Raw genomic sequence first — 16,341 nt, 5'->3', positions numbered from 1 at the left:
GCTTAATGCCATGCACTAACTATTGCCAAGCAGCTTGCAATGCTCGGTAGAGTAATTTTAGAATAGTTTTAAAAGAAGGAACAGAAGAACTGTCCAAATCACTGTAGTGTTACTTTAAAAAAAAAAAAAATCTCGAAAACACTGAACGCTTCCCACATGTTTAATTACCCCAGACTGCCTCTACTTCTTACTTGTCATTATTAGCACAGCCTATTGCCTCTGGAAACAATCTGGTTGTAAAGTTTGTGTTTGATCACTCGCGTGTCCTATTCATTGAGCTAAAGGGCAGAAGGGGACGGCTGCAGCCAACACTGCTGACTGCACGATAGAATTTCAGCAAGTTACAACCTTAATGACATACACAGCACTTTCCCTTGGCATTCACACTTAGATGAACCTACAGAATAACATCTAAGCATTGTATTATGTTTATGATAAGGGAGGGCACCAGGATGCAGGTCTCGTATTATCTGGTGTGCTCCCTGGAGCATTTGGTGGGCCACTGTATGTATATGTACACACACACACACACACACACACACACACACACACACACGTATAAACTTTTTCATATTGCGGGCTGAATAGCATTCAGGATGCCTACTGAGAACCAGAGGTGCTGTCATTAAGCAGAATGTGATGTCATTGAGGAGGTCATGACCAAAAATAAGCACTTTTCTCACTTAGGAACTCATTAGCTTCAAATTACAGATGAGAAAATGCACAAATTCTGTTCATATTTTCAAGATATCAGAGAGCCCAATTATCATGTGGGCTGCCCTTTCAGGAGTGACAACTCAGCAGAACTCAGTGCTGAGAGTAGCTTGACAGTAGTGCTGGGAGAGCCCGCAGGCCTTACATTTGACACCCCTGACCTATATCGATCATCACAACAATGGCCCAGTTAAGGGGAATGATCATGACTGGCCTGGAGTCACTCAGTGATAGGGTTACATTTTATCAAAAAGGACCCTGGTTCTCCAGCTTTGTACTTTTTCCTCAGGCAGCAAAGGTTAATTGTAGCAGCCGTTTTGGGCTGCTGCTCAGTTCCGCTCCTTACTTCTGGGCTCCATTGTTTATGACCAGGCTCCACTTCCCCCTATTTTTCAATACCTGGCAACCAGGCCCCGGCCTATGACACCACCAGACCCCATGTCAGATATCTCAGGTTTTTGGATGCACCTGTCTTGGCAGCTCTACCCAGTAGCATCATGGTTCAGCATATATTTTAATCAAGGTCTCCATAATTTAAGTCTGTCTGCTACCACACCACATTGGCACTATTTATTTCAATAGTGTCTGGACCTGTTCCCTCAGCAAATTTTATGTACCTCAGCCTCCATGGTGATTAAGTCAGAACACCTAGAATTTGGAATCCCAAGTCTGATGCAAAGAGCATTGAGAGGAAATGCTGCAGGTTTCGAGCTGGCCTCTTCAATTGAGTTTCTACCTCTTCAAGTGTTCCAGGCTGTAAAGTCATAATTCTATCTCCCAGCATGAATCTCCTCATGGAGCAACTGTCCCTTCTACTGCTGCTGTTTGAAGGGAAACACAAATCAATACTTCGTCATTAATTCAGGAACAACAGTTGGCATATCTCTTGAAACACAAGAAGTGCTCTTTCTCGTGTGTGTGTGTGTGTGTGTGTGTGTGTGTGTGTGAGAGAGAGAGAGAGAGAGAGAGAGAGAGAGAGAGAGAGAGAGTTTTACTTCCATATTTTCCATACCTTCCTTCCATATTTTTTAACATTTTTGGAAAGCAAAGCTAGACTCGGCTCCAGCTGAACCAAGTTTCTTGATTAATGCTTAAACTTCATTTGCAAATCTATTCCTCAGTATAATACCATATAAAGTTACCACTAAGGTACTGCTTGCTGACAGACTTTTAAATCACTACCCACACATTCAAAGCAGCTGCCGTAAAGTGGGTGTTCTCTTGTTGGGTTTGCATTTGCTTTCTCCAAGGATCCTGAAGGTGTCAACTGTTCATGTCACAGTCAGGTCAAGCTGTGAGTAATTGTCCCCAAAATCTACATCTGGAGGGTATTTTCCTGCTCAGAGTCCTTAAACTCTCTAGTTTGAACTCTCTGGGCATGAGAGTCTCAACTGCTGGATGCAGAAGGGAAGTCTTGTGGCATTCTCAAGAAGTTATAAGACCCAAAACAAAACAAAAAAACCAGAGCAAGGGTTCAAGGTCAGCTGGTTAAAAAAAAAGTCAGTGCTTAAGGTGGACATGGGGATGCCAAGTAGCAGTGGCATCTCTCCTGCTTGTTCACACAGGGCACAACCACGGGGTATTCTGCACAGTCACTGTGAAATGCATGGAAGTTGTCCAAGATGTCCAGGAAGGAGTTCTAGTCTTGATTTTCAGACAGAAGATTTCATTTTGGGTCAAACTGGACATTATGACTTGTTATACACCTGCCCTGTTCATGTCTATATCAGGGACTGTATATGTGACTAGGACAAGTGAACAAACGCTGTCATTGAGTTTGGCCCTGGAGCTAGGAGAGAAATGCTGGGTGGTGACTGGGCTTCCAATCTGGTCAAGGATCACAAAATCTTCTCAAGTGGGCTTTCACATAGTAACTTGTATCCTCTCTCTGGGCCCTTGGGCCTGAGAGTTCCAACCTAGGTGACAATGCTGGATATGCTCCGCAGCTCAGCACAAGGTAAAGGCATATCTATAGGAAAGGGGTTTTCTCATTTTAATATGGGACAACTGGACTTTAGACTTCTCTTGTATGTCAAGGCATGAAGGAAAAAAAAAAGGATGGTGAGGCCTCCCAGCCATTAGCACAGTGCCTTTTCCTTGCCACTGAGAAACCACAGCCTTCCCACATGCCTTCCCATTAGCAGTTGAAAGACAGGAAGCCCAGCTCAGAGTGTGTGACTCACTTCTCCCAGGCAGACTGAAACCATGCCATCTCTCGTTTTAGAAAGTAACTGCTATTTATTTATTTAGTTTGAGGAGCTATATCCTACTTCTCAGTACCTATCTGAACAGCTTACAACAGAAAGTGAAGAAAAAAAATCACAAAGCAATTACAAAATAATATAACTCAGCAGCTAAGAAAATAATTAAAACAGTTGATTAAAACACTTGCCTGGGGCGTAAAACAACTCAAATCCATTTTTTTAAAGCCTGAAAGAATACAATAGACTTTGTCTATTGCTGGAACAATAATGATTGCAGAAGGTGAGGGATTGCCTTGAGAGGGAGCTCTATCATTTGGGGACCACCACTGAGAAGGCACTGCTGATTATGAGGACACTTGAAGAAAGGCCTCCGAAGGTAACTGCGGTAATGGTCCTTCAGATACCCTGAACCCAAACCACAAGGGCTGTAAGGAGAGACAGGGGCTGTAACCCCCAAATTGGGATGCTATTCCAGTGTCCTGCAACAGGTCTGTCTCTCTTTTCCTCTGTGTGGGTTCTTTAAACAAAGGTGAAAATTTGGAGTGCCCTGGGAGCGATCCCAGCAAGTTTCACATTTCATGCTTTGATTCAGTAGTCCACGTGGAAGAAGAAGCCAGGTAAGGGGTGGAACAGCAGAGCTGGTGGGGGAAAGCAGAGCTACATGCTCCCTCAGGCAGCCCAATAACTTCAGCAGGCCCTGGTTTCATATTATCAAATAGCACACAGTGTGTGTTTACGTGCCTGATAGCTAAAAATGCAGTTTAGAATCACGTCTCCTCCTCCTGGAAGGTTAGCAGTGGCAAATACACGAGAGAGGAGAAAATGAAGCAGAACAAATGGTAGCATCATCACCAAAAAAGAACCATCCCTACAGACATATTGACTGGAGATGGTTGAAACTGGTCATGAAAATCTCCACCAGCAATGCCTGACTCCACATGCTCTTGCCAGGCTATCCTTGTAAGTGCTTTAAATGTGACAGGGAATGGGGGGGGGGGAGAGAGAGAGAAAGAGAGAAGGAGGAAAAAAAGATATAAGAACTGCCTGGGGCTTGATGTCAACAGGATCTAAGTGCTTGACATTCTCGTCCTGAAATGCCAATGCACAGATTAGCCAGGGCTCATTTTGCGACTGAGTTTCTGTATTCTCCCATGGAACGCTGGGCAAACATTTTAATAGCCAAGAGTGGGGGTAGGGCGGGGGGGGCAATCCCTTCTAATGATGACAAAGCAATTCGCTACTGATACCATAGACAATGTTCTTTCTGAATACAGATGAGATTTCATAAAAGCTTCAGAGGAGATTTAGGGACACATTTCCTTTTTGGATTCCTGCAAAAAGGGAAAAGACAAAATAAAATAAAAAATGCAGATCCAGAACACTTGTTTCAGTACTAGGGCTGGCTGCACAACATAAGCAAACCAGACATATTTAAAGGGGTGCCTGCCATGCTGGGAACGGCTCACACAAATCCAGGTTTTCATATTGTGTCCTCACAATCTGGCTCCCGAGATGAAGAGAGAGTGAGATTCCTGGATGGGACTGTGCAGATGTGTGCTAGCTGCTGCTGCCTGGAGCAGATAGCCTCTGAATGTGGTCAGCTGGGGAGTGGGAGATGTGGCATAAGGCAGTCCTCAAAAGGGGGCTCCAGGGGATGGAGGATGCAGCAGAAAGGACGATGGAGAGAGGGGTGAGTGTTAAAGATATAGAAGAAATGAGAAAGGAGGAAAAAGAGAAGGAAACAAATGTGAGGCAGAGGACAAGAGGGAAAACAGTAGGAGGAACAAGATGAGCAAAGCAGGAGATGTGAAGGGACCAGAAAGGAGAAGACAGAGTGGTTGGAGGAGGGTAATGAGGACAAGTAAGAGAGGCCAACCCAGATGGGAGACACAGCCAGAGCCAGGCAGGTGTGGCCAGCAAAAGGTTGGAATACCAAGAGCAGAAGGAGACCAGGAAGGAGGGGAGAGACTGTGAGAAGGCTCCGGGCCCCTGTAACAATGTGACCCAGGCAGGGGCAGAGATTAGCAGCCTGAAGGAGACAGATGCAGGATGATTGCAGCCCATCTGGTCTACCTCCATCAGGTGGAACTTCTCCCTTGGGAGCAGGTCCAAGGTCCACTTGGGCTCTGAAATTTCTTGGTAGCCTGGAAGTACCATCTGAGGTACACATTTGCTCAAATCCTATCTTGCACCAGCCTGAGCAGCGCAGTAGCACCAATGGAGCATGCTCTGCATCTTATAGTGGGGGAGCAGCCAGATGGCCCTGGAAATGTAGATAAAAATATTCTTTTTCTTACCTCCCCATAAGCCGTCTGGCAATCATTGTGTCACTTTAGAACTACTCCAAGTCAGAGGAGCCTCAGGGAGCATATCAGGCTGGGAAAAGGAGAGATAGGATTCTTGCGTGCACTACTGCTGCTGAGTTCTGCCCCTTCATCACCCTGCTTCTTTCTGATCCTCCCCCAAATTACTCACAAGCTGGTCTGCTGCCACCTTACCCACTCCAGCATGGCCTGGGTGAGCTGTTGTGTGCAGGGCCTCTGGCGGTTTGTGCCAGCAGTCTCACAGGGCATAGCAGTGATGCACCTTTTGCAATGTCGGACCAGGACTTACAGATGTGGATCACAAGATCTGCCACCATAAGCCCCAAATTGGATTGGGCTGTTTGTACGCTGTTTGGAAGAAGCACGATATAGAAATTTATTTAAGAGAAATATATTTATTTAGTTTTTTTTTTAATTTTCCAATCATATAAAAGCTCAAAATGGCTCACAACCCAAATTAAATAAAAGACAAATGATATAATAAAACAGGTCAATTAAAAAAAATCAAAAACCAGTACTTAAACCAGCATATATAAAAGGCTAGCAGAAACAACATAATGTTAATAAAGTAGCTCTACAATAAAGCTAGTTTGTAAGTAAAGCTAATTAAAAGTCTGCTGAAAAATCCGGGTCTTCAAAGACCTGGGCAATCTAGGCACAATAAAATTTCATGAGGCAGGGAGTTCCACATGTTGGAAATGCCTCATTTACAGATTTTTCCTAAAGTAACAGTACTGTATCTTGGATTACATGTCCCCCAAATGCGGGGAAGTAGCCTAACAATTGTGATACATCTGTGAGTCAGTGAGTAAAAAGTGAGGCCTGAGTGTATTATAGATTGCCTCATTTACAAACCTCAGATGCTTTAAAGCTAATCATAAAGGTGATGGAAGAAAAAAAATCATATACTGATCACATAAGTAAACATATTATTTCCAGCTATACTCCATCACCAGCTAAACTCAGACTGATGAGCTGTTGATTTAGAAAATGGATTGTTTGTTTAAAAAGCATAATCTTTTACTGTCATGAATTCTGTAAAGATGGAATGTTAAATGGCACGTCAGCTAATCGAGTTCCATTTATAAAGTATTAATATTACAATGTCAGCATAGCTGATGTGCAGATGAAACAGTAGCAATAAATGCTAAGAAGCTCACACCACTGAGTGCAGAAGACATTTGAAGTGTGTTTAAATCAAGAGAGAGAGGATTATTAGCTATCACTAGTCAATGTTTCCTTGTATAACCGGATCTTTGGGTGATGGAGTGATCCCTGATGGTCACTGATTCATACTACTTCTGGATAATTCTTTGTATTGTCCAAAGAGATAATGTCTCCTGCAGTGGGATTTTCTCTTCCTATTTATTTAAGAAATAAAGTGCCATGTGCACATGAGTACTTTATATGGATTGAGAGGACAGAACCCTGCCCCAAGCTGCTTACAATCCAGATAGTCTTAAGGGAGACACTGAATGAAGGAGATAAAGCAGGGAAAGAATATTCAGTCATCTCAGTTGCATGTACTTAAACTTGGCAACTTAGAGCCCAATCCTATGCATGTCTACTCAGAAGAAAGTCCCATTAGAGTCAATGGTGTTTACTCCCAGGAAAGTGTGGATAGGATTGGGCTGCCACAGGGCAAGCCTATGCATGTCTATCCAGAAATAAGACCCACAGGGTTCAGTGGAGCTTCCTGCCAGGTAAATATGAATAGGATTGCCACTTTAGAGTAATTTACAGCCCAATCCTATGGTTTAGCTGCGCCGGCAGAACATGCATGCCGCCAGCTTGTGCAGTCATAAAGTCACCTTCCCATGTACACCAGTGGCTGTCAGGATGTTTGCTAGACTAGGTAAATCCAGGGGTGGGGGGAGGGTGGGGAGGGGGCAGAATAGATGGGGTGGGCGGATCAGCCCCAGGGTGGGGACAGGATTGGCGACATCCGTGGATGCTGTATCCTCCTAATCCCCTTCCCATGCCTGATCTGCCTGAAGAAATCAACTCAGACTTCTGCCACAAATGTTGCTGACGCAGGTCCAACTTGACTTACTGCAGCTGCTGGGACTTGCCCTGGGGCAAGGGGACAAATGTCCCTGTACCCTGCGGAAATGGAAGGGGACAAATGTACCCTGTACCCTGTACCCCATATGACATAATTAATTAATTAATTCACTTTTTTATACCACCATTCCTCTAAGCAGCTCAGGGTGGTGTACATGGTTCCTCCCCTTATTTTGTCCTCACAACAACCCTGTGAGGTAGGTGAGACTGAGAGTTGGGGCACAATCCTAACCCCTTATGCCAGTGCTTTCCAGCACTGGCATAGCAGTGCCAATGGGACGTGTGCCACATCCTGCAGTTGGGTGTCACTCACGGAGGCCTCCTCAAAGTAAGGGAATGTCTGTTCCCTTACCTCAGAGCTGCGATTCCCTTAGGTTACTTCTGGAAAGCACTGACATAAGGGGTTAAGATTGAGCCCTTAGTAATATCATGACATGAAATGAACAATAATAATGGCTAGCAAATAAATGCAGTGAATATTTCCCCACAAGCAATGGATGAAATTCTGCATCAGATGGTATATCACATGATGGTATTATTCCTAAAAGCCATGATTACCAGAATTAGGATATCTCATTGACCTGTTTTGAGTTAAGGCAGTGGTTCTCAAACGTTTAACACAGGGAGCCACTTTTTAGAATGACAATCTGTCTGGGGTCCACTAGAAGTGATGTCATGGTTGGAAGTGACATCATGAAGCAAAATAAAATAAATAATTAAATCAAAGAAAAGCAGATAATTAAATAAGGGGAAGCCAGCTCTGTTCCATCAAGTGAATTTTCTCTGTAGCCTGCCTGCAATAACACCCTGCCCCCCCCAAAAAAAAATCAGTGAGATTTGCAGCCCTCCCCAGTGCCCAGTTCAGTGTAAATTCTTATATTTCAAGCATAGCACTATCAGGACCCACCTGGCTTTGCAGGTCTAAAAACAAATAAAATGGACCTTACTAGCTGAAGCCTCTGTTTTATTCCTTGGGAGGTGCTGCCTTCTGGAGTATTGGTTTAGCTCCACTTTCATCAGACTGGGACCATGCAGCTAGCCTTGCACTCCTCTTTGCCTGACTTGGCCAGCAACCAAGGCGCGTTTGCTTACTTGCGAGTAAACGCGACATTGTGGCTTACTTTCATTTTCCATAGGGCTCAATTCATTTGCTTGGAGGGTGGGACTTCCTTCCTGGGTGTGTTTTGGGGGCTGCTTTCATTGGATAGGAAGTTTTCTGGTGTCATTGGATTCCTCTCAGCCTGTGCTTTCTGACCAACTATGGCAAGTTCGCCTACTTGCGAGTCAATGTGCAATATGGCTCGGTTTCATTTTCCATAGTGCTCCATGCATTTTTTTGTTTCTGGGTTTTGGCCATAACATTTGATGGAAAGGAAATGTTTTTTCCACTGTATTCTGCTGTAAATTCCACATCCAATGGTATATAGCATGATGGTACTATTCCTAACCACCACGATGTTAGTGATGTTGGGTCATTTGTGGTGTCACCCGCTCCAAGGCTAGTACCTAGGGCGGAGCACTCCCCCACCCCTTGCTAGCTATGCCACTGCTGGCAAGCACACAGTTACCAAAGCATGGGGGAGCAAAGGGCTATTGCAGAAGCCCCAGGGTTTCCCAAAAGCTGGGGTAGCCACTCAATCTGAGGATCAGGAGACAGTTTTATTCTCATCCTAATTGATGGTTGCCCAAGTCTTTCTCTGTTTGGCTTGATACGTTTGGCTTGATACAGCTTTCTCTGTTTGGCTTGATACGTAGACAAATTAGAAGCTTATGATTTTCAGGGCTGCCAGTGTAGTGCCTTTCCAGAAGATTGAGCTTCCTCTCTCTCCAAAATGATGTGACCATGTACACAGTGGGACACTTGAGGGCACATGGATGGGATTTGCAAGGCAAGGAAAGCATTGAGCTCAGTTCTGGCTATTAATGCAAATTTACAACTGAATCTGTCATGAGTCACCAATGATTTCTCAACAAACATTCACTGCTGGCAGAGATCGGGTTTATTTATTTTACACAAGAGGAAAGAAGCTAAACAAAAGCAGAGTAATGTTCTTTAAAACCCACTAATAGAACTCGGTTGTGCCAAGGAAAGTGATTTTTTCCTGAGTATCACTGAAATAAATGGAAACAAGTTAGTCATGGCCATCCTATATCCCATTATAACATAAGTGATGTTGTCAATATTCACATTCTTTGGATACAAGTCGTGGAGGGTAAATAAAAGCCCTGAGACAGTCTGAGGTGACATTTTTTGTCTTCCTAGCTTTGATGGCTGTTTTGTATATATCACAGGTTCCTAAAGGTATGAGGATAGCATGGGCACTTCCAATATAGCTAATTCAGTGCATTAAATCAGCAGTGCAAAGAGCAATGCCCAAGAAAGGATTCTATGTGGGCTGTATCCCCCACCCTGACTTCAGAATTTCCTTATCTTAGTGAGGGCTAGCTCAGAGCAGTTGCCTTGATCTTAGAGAGACAAATACTGCAGCCACTCATCTAGTCTTCAGTGATGCTACTGCTCAGCTGCCAGCTCTTTCAGCTTACTACATTTTAGTCCCCTTCTTCCCATAAAATGCTCAGGGTAGTAAAAATGGCTCAGAAAAAAGGAGACCTACAACAGCTTTTGTAGAACCTCAAGGAACCCTTTCATGGTGCCTGTCACCTCTTCTTCTCACAACACCCCTGTGAGGTGGGTTAGTCTTCGAAATGATGAGTGGTAAGTCAGTCAGTTTATGGGTAAACGGGAATTTGAACTCTGGTTTTTCTAGTCTACAGTTGCAATCCTATACACACTTAACTGGGAGTAAGTTCCATTGAACTCAGTGTGGCTTACTTCTGAATGAACATACATAGGACTGTACTGGAAGTCTAACATGCTAGCCCTTATCCCACATTGACCTCCCAATCCTATCACCCATCTGTGCTGCCAGAACCTGCTTTCCAGCAGTGCAGTGCAGTTTGTAGTATCACAAAACATGATGAGCTGTCGCACTGTACTGGGCCACTGTTGCAAATGGCAAGTGGCACTGGCCACGTGGCATCTCATCTGGTTCCTGCAGTGCTGGTAGGTTGGCGTGAGTGATGAGTGGGGAGGGGGAGTAATGGGGTGGAGAGGGAGATGATCAGGATGGGAAACAGAGCTGCTGGCAGGAAGGGGTTATTAGCAGCAAATATCCTACACACCCTTGCCTGGTCTTGCCATGCCACCTTGGGTCTACTTGGACTTGCGCCAGCCAAAGAGCTTGTGCAGATCTGCGTAGACCCATAAGGAAACATGGGGCTTACCTGGAAGTAAAAGAACAAAAGTGCCTTTATTTCAAGGAGACCTCCTGCTTGTTTCCCCACTGTGGGATGGTGCGCCTGCCTCCATGGTGTGTCTGCATTCGCGCTTGTGGTGGGGGATAGGATTAGATACTACTCTCTTGCCGATCACCAAGTTAGACTCAAATAAGAAATGACTGCAGTTTCTTGAATACCAAGCCAACATACATTTACAGTTCAATAGAGAAAAATAACATACTTAAAAATGAGATCCTCCATATATTCTTTAGCAAACAAAACAATGAAGAAATAAAAACTTAATGATTCGTCACTCTTCTCTGGTTGTAAAATCAGCACAAGAGATCAGGGCATGTTTTACTTTAGTGATAGGAGTCAGATTTTCACATGATAAAATGAAGTCTGTCTTCTGCCCCACAAGCTGCCAGCAAGTTCGTTGCACACATGGCAGTCTGGCACAAACTAGGCAAGGCCCTTTCAGAAACAGCCACTCCGGGCTCAGAAGCGTAAACAAGATTTTTCCTCTCTTTTCTCTCTCCCCCAAGAAGTTTGAAAGGAGACATTGAGATTTCAAACATTTCCTAGAAATTGAGATTATACAAGATTGGGGTGCCTTAGTATCCAAAACATGCATCCATTTTAACATGCAGCGTCTTGCCAGTAAAGAAATGCAATTAGATCGTCAGCATCAGGGAGGCAGACGCTTCAGCAATTACTACTGAACAATCCCTGAAATAGTTCTTACAAGCGAGCAGGACAACTGATTTGCATTTCAAGGGCACATCACAATGGTGACAATTCCACAGAAGGCACAGGTCTAACATGTATTCAGTTGTAGCTTTGTTACAATTTGCACACAGATAAGAGATGGATCCCAACTGTGCTATTTACTTCTCTCTCTCTCTCCCTCTCTCTCTCTCTCTCTCTCTCTCTCTCTCTCTCTCTCACACACACACACACACACACACACACACACACACACACACAGATCTATCTATCTATCTATCTATCTAAATTGAAAACACATAGGCCTTGCAACAATAGGCTACAGAAAACAGATAGGCCTTGCAACAAGTTCACACTACACATGGCCCATATGTAATAGCCAGCTGAGACCCGACATGGTCATCCGCAACGAGGGTAAGAAACAGATCACCATGGTGGATGTCACCAACCCCTTTGAAAACAGGAGAGAGGCCATGGCAGAGGCCAGGGAGCGCAAGCACCAGAAATATGCACCCCTGGCAGACCTTCTGAGGCAGTGAGGATACAAGGTCTCCATCCACGCTTTACTGGTGGGGGCCCTTGGTGGCTGGGACCCCAAGAACGAGCCCGTGCTGAAAGCCTGCAGCGTGGGCAAACACTATGCCAAACTCATGCGCAAGCTGATGGTGTCTGACACTATCCGGTGGTCCCGAGATATCTACATTGAACATCTCTCGGGACACCGCCAGAACGAGGCTCCACCCCGCCCCCCAAACTCGAGGATGGGGGGACCGCAGCCGGCCTTCTCCCCTAACTCCAGAGAGGAGAGGCCATCGGGCACTCGGACTGCCGGCCTGCCTCCCTGATCCAGTGGGGGGAGGCCATCGCGACTCGCCCTCCAGACCCAGTGGAGGGGAGCCACCCACAGCTGGCCCTCCTGGCACAGTGGAGGGGAGACACGCAGCCTATCAGCCTCCCATCAGCTCTGGGAGCACTGGAGGCAACCTGCATTGCAGGTGGACCCCCCTGAAAGCCCCTGACCCAACCAAGAGACTGTTCGGCTCGGGGGCGCCTGGGGGGACATACCACCTGCCCCATGCAGTGAGTGGTTGGGCCTTGCCCGCCTCCAGCTTCGGACTCTATACCACCTGAGCAACTCTGCACCTGCACATGCTGTCAGAAGGACTGACATACTCCACCTCCCTATATTACTCTCTTCTTTTTTCCTTTAACTAATTGCTTACTACCGTATTTTTCGCTCCATAAGACGCACCTGACCATAAGGCGCACCTAGTTTTTAGAGGAGGAAAACAAGGAAAAAAATATTCTGAACCAAATAATGTAATAAAATATTTAATAAACTATAACAGAATAACATTTGAACCATGTAAAGTGAACAGCAGTCAGCAGTGGCATTAACATAAGAACATAAGAACAGCCCCACTGGATCAGGCCATAGGCCCATCTAGTCCAGCTTCCTGTATCTCACAGCGGCCCACCAAATGCCCCAGGGAGCACACCAGATAACAAGAGACCTCATCCTGGTGCCCTCCCCTACATCTGGCATTCTGACTTAACCCATTCCTAAAATCAGGAGGTTGCGCATACACATCATGGCTTGTACCCCATAATGGATTTTTCCTCCAGAAAATCGTCCAATCCCCTTTTAAAGGTGTCTAGGCTAGACGCCAGCACCACATCCTGTGGCAAGGAGTTCCACAGACCGACCACGCGCTGAGTAAAGAAATATTTTCTTTTATCTGTCCTAACCCGCCCAACACTCAATTTTAGTGGATGTCCCCTGGTTCTGGTATTATGTGAGAGTGTAAAGAGCATCTCCCTATCCACTCTGTCCATCCCCTGCATAATTTTGTATGTCTCAATCATGTCCCCCCTCAAGCGTCTCTTTTCTAGGCTGAAGAGGCCCAAACACCGTAGCCTTTCCTCATAAGGAAGGTGCCCCAGCCCCGTAATCATCTTAGTCGCTCTCTTTTGCACCTTTTCCATTTCCACTATGTCTTTTTTGAGATGCGGCAACCAGAACTGGACACAATACTCCAGGTGTGGCCTTACCATCGATTTGTACAACGGCATTATAATACTAGCCGTTTTGTTCTCAATACCCTTCCTAATGATCCCAAGCATAGAATTGGCCTTCTTCACTGCTGCCGCACATTGGGTCGACACTTTCATCGACCTGTCCACCCCCCCCCAAGATCTCTCTCCTGATCTGTCACAGACAGCTCAGAACCCATCCGCCTATATCTAAAGTTTTGATTTTTTGCCCCAATGTGCATGACTTTACACTTACTGACATTGAAGCGCATCTGCCATTTTGCTGCCCATTCTGCCAGTCTGGAGAGATCCTTTTGGAGCTCCTCACAATCACTTCTGGTCCTTACCACTCGGAAAAGTTTGGTGTCGTCTGCAAACTTAGCCACTTCACTGCTCAACCCTGTCTCCAGGTCATTTATGAAGAGGTTGAAAAGCACCGGTCCAAGGACAGATCCCTGGGGCACACCGCTTTTCACCTCTCTCCATTGTGAAAATTGCCCATTGACACCCACTCTCTGCTTCCTGGCCTCCAACCAGTTCTCAATCCACGAGAGGACCTGTCCTCTAATTCCCTAACTGTGGAGTTTTTTCAGTAGCCTTTGGTGAGGGACCGTGTCAAACGCCTTCTGAAAGTCCAGATATATAATGTCCACGGGTTCTCCCGCATCCACATGCCTGTTGACCTTTTCAAAGAATTCTATAAGGTTCGTGAGGCAAGACTTACTCTTACAGAAGCCATGCTGACTCTCCCTCAGCAAGGCCTGTTCATCTATGTGTTTTGAGATCCTATCTTTGATGAGGCATTCCACCATCTTACATGGTATGGATGTTAGGCTGACCGGCCTATAGTTTCCCGGGTCCCCCCTCTTTCCCTTTTTAAAAATAGGCGTGACATTTGCTATCCTCCAATCTTCTGGCACCGTGGCAGTTTTGAGGGACAAGTTGCATACCTTAGTCAAGAGATCTGCAACTTCATTCTTCAATTCCTTAATAACCCTTGGGTGGATGCCATCAGGGCCCAGTGACTTATTGATCTTTAATTTATCAATGAGGTCTGAAACATCTTCTCTTTTAACCTCTATCTGACTTAACTCCTTGGTTAGGAGGGGCCATTCGGGCAGCGGTATCTGCCCGAGGTCTTCTGCCGTGAAGACAGATGCAAAGAACTCATTTAATTTCTCTGCCATCTCTAAGTCTCCTTTTATCTCCCCTTTCCCTCCCTCACCATCCAGAGGGCCAACCGCTTCTCTGGCGGGTTTCCTGCTTCTAACATATTTGAAGAAGCTTTTATTATTCCCCTTAATGTTGCTGGCCATGCGTTCCTCATAGTCTCGCTTGGCCTCCCATATCACCTTCTTACATTTCTTTTGCCACAGTTTATGTTCCTTTTTATTCTCCTCATTAGGGCAAGACTTCCATTTACGGAAGGAAGCTTCCTTGCCCTTCACAGCCTCTCTAACTTGGCTGGTTAGCCATGCGGGCACCCTCCTGGATTTAGTGGAACCCTTCTTTCTTTGCGGTATACACCTCTGCTGGGCCTCTATTACTGCTGTTTTAAGCAGCCTCCATGCACTCTGGAGAGATTGGACTCTTTTTACCCTCCCTTTCAACCTCCTTCTAACCAGCCTCCTCATTTGAGGAAAGTCCACCCGTCGGAAGTCAAGGGTTTTTGTTAGAGATTTGCCTGGTATTCTTCCCCCAATGTGCACGTCAAAACGGATCGCAGCATGATCACTGTTCCCCAATGGCTCAGTAATGTTTACATCTCTAACCAGGTCCTGCGTACCGCACAAAATTAAATCCAGAGTCACCTGTCCTCTGGTGGGCTCCGTGACTAGCTGATCTAAGCCACAGTCATTTAGCACGTCAAGAAATCCGGTTTCCTTATCGTGACCAGAACACAAATTGACCCAGTCAATATGAGGATAATTGAAGTCCCCCATGATTACAACCCTGTCCCTCCTTGTCACCTCCCTGATCTGTTTCCTCATTTCAAGGTCCCCATCCGATTTCTGGTCTGGAGGACGATAGCACGCCCCCAGTATTACATCGCTGCACAAGCCTGGTAATTTAACCCACAGAGATTCTACGGTGGAGTCGGACCCACCTTCAATCTCTACTTTGCTGGATTCTAGCCGTTCCTTAACATAAAGGGCCACCCCACCTCCAACACGCCCCTGCCTGTCCCTCCTGTAGAGTTTATAGCCCGGGATTGCGGTATCCCACTGATTCTCCGCATTCCACCAGGTTTCCGTTATGCCCACGATGTCAATATTTTCCCTTGTCACCAGACATTCCAGTTCTCCCACCTTTGCTCGTAGACTTCGGGCATTCGCATAAAAGCATTTATACACGGAATGCCCCAGGATGGGCTGCTTATTTGCTCCTTTGTCCCCGCATCCTCTCATTGTGCCAAACTGTCTATCACATCCCATCACGCTACCTTTGCCAATTTCTTCTCCTACCCTGCCTTTGTCTTGTTGTTCTCTAACCTCCCCATCGTCATCCCATAGGGATGAGGAGTCCCGAACCGGATGCCCCTCGGCTCCTGTCGGCCTTCCCCCAGGGATCAGTTTAAAAGCTGCTCTGCCACCTTTTTAATGTTATGCGCCAGCAGTCTGGTTCCATTCTGGTTCAAATGGAGCCCGTCCCTCTTGTACAGGCCCCGCTTGTCCCAAAACGTTCCCCAGTGCCTAACGAATCTAAACCCCTCCTCCCTACACCACCGTCTCATCCACGCATTGAGACCCCTGATCTCCGCCTGCCTAGCTGGCCCTGCGCGTGGAACAGGTAGCACTTCAGAGAACGCTACCTTTGAGGTCCTGGCTTTCAGCTTCCTGCCTAAAAGCCTAAATTTGGCCTCCAGGACCTCCCAGCTACACTTGCCCACGTCGTTGGTGCCGACATGCACCACAGCTGCTACCTCTCCCCCAGCACTGTCTACTAGCCTGTCTAGACGAGAAGTGATGTCCGCAACCTTCGCACCAGGCAGGCAA

Source organism: Tiliqua scincoides, chromosome 5, assembly GCF_035046505.1.
Source record: "Tiliqua scincoides isolate rTilSci1 chromosome 5, rTilSci1.hap2, whole genome shotgun sequence".
Taxonomy (NCBI): Eukaryota; Metazoa; Chordata; class Lepidosauria; order Squamata; family Scincidae; genus Tiliqua; species Tiliqua scincoides.
The sequence above is the reverse complement of the archived record's forward strand: the minus strand, read 5'-3'. Positions refer to the sequence as shown.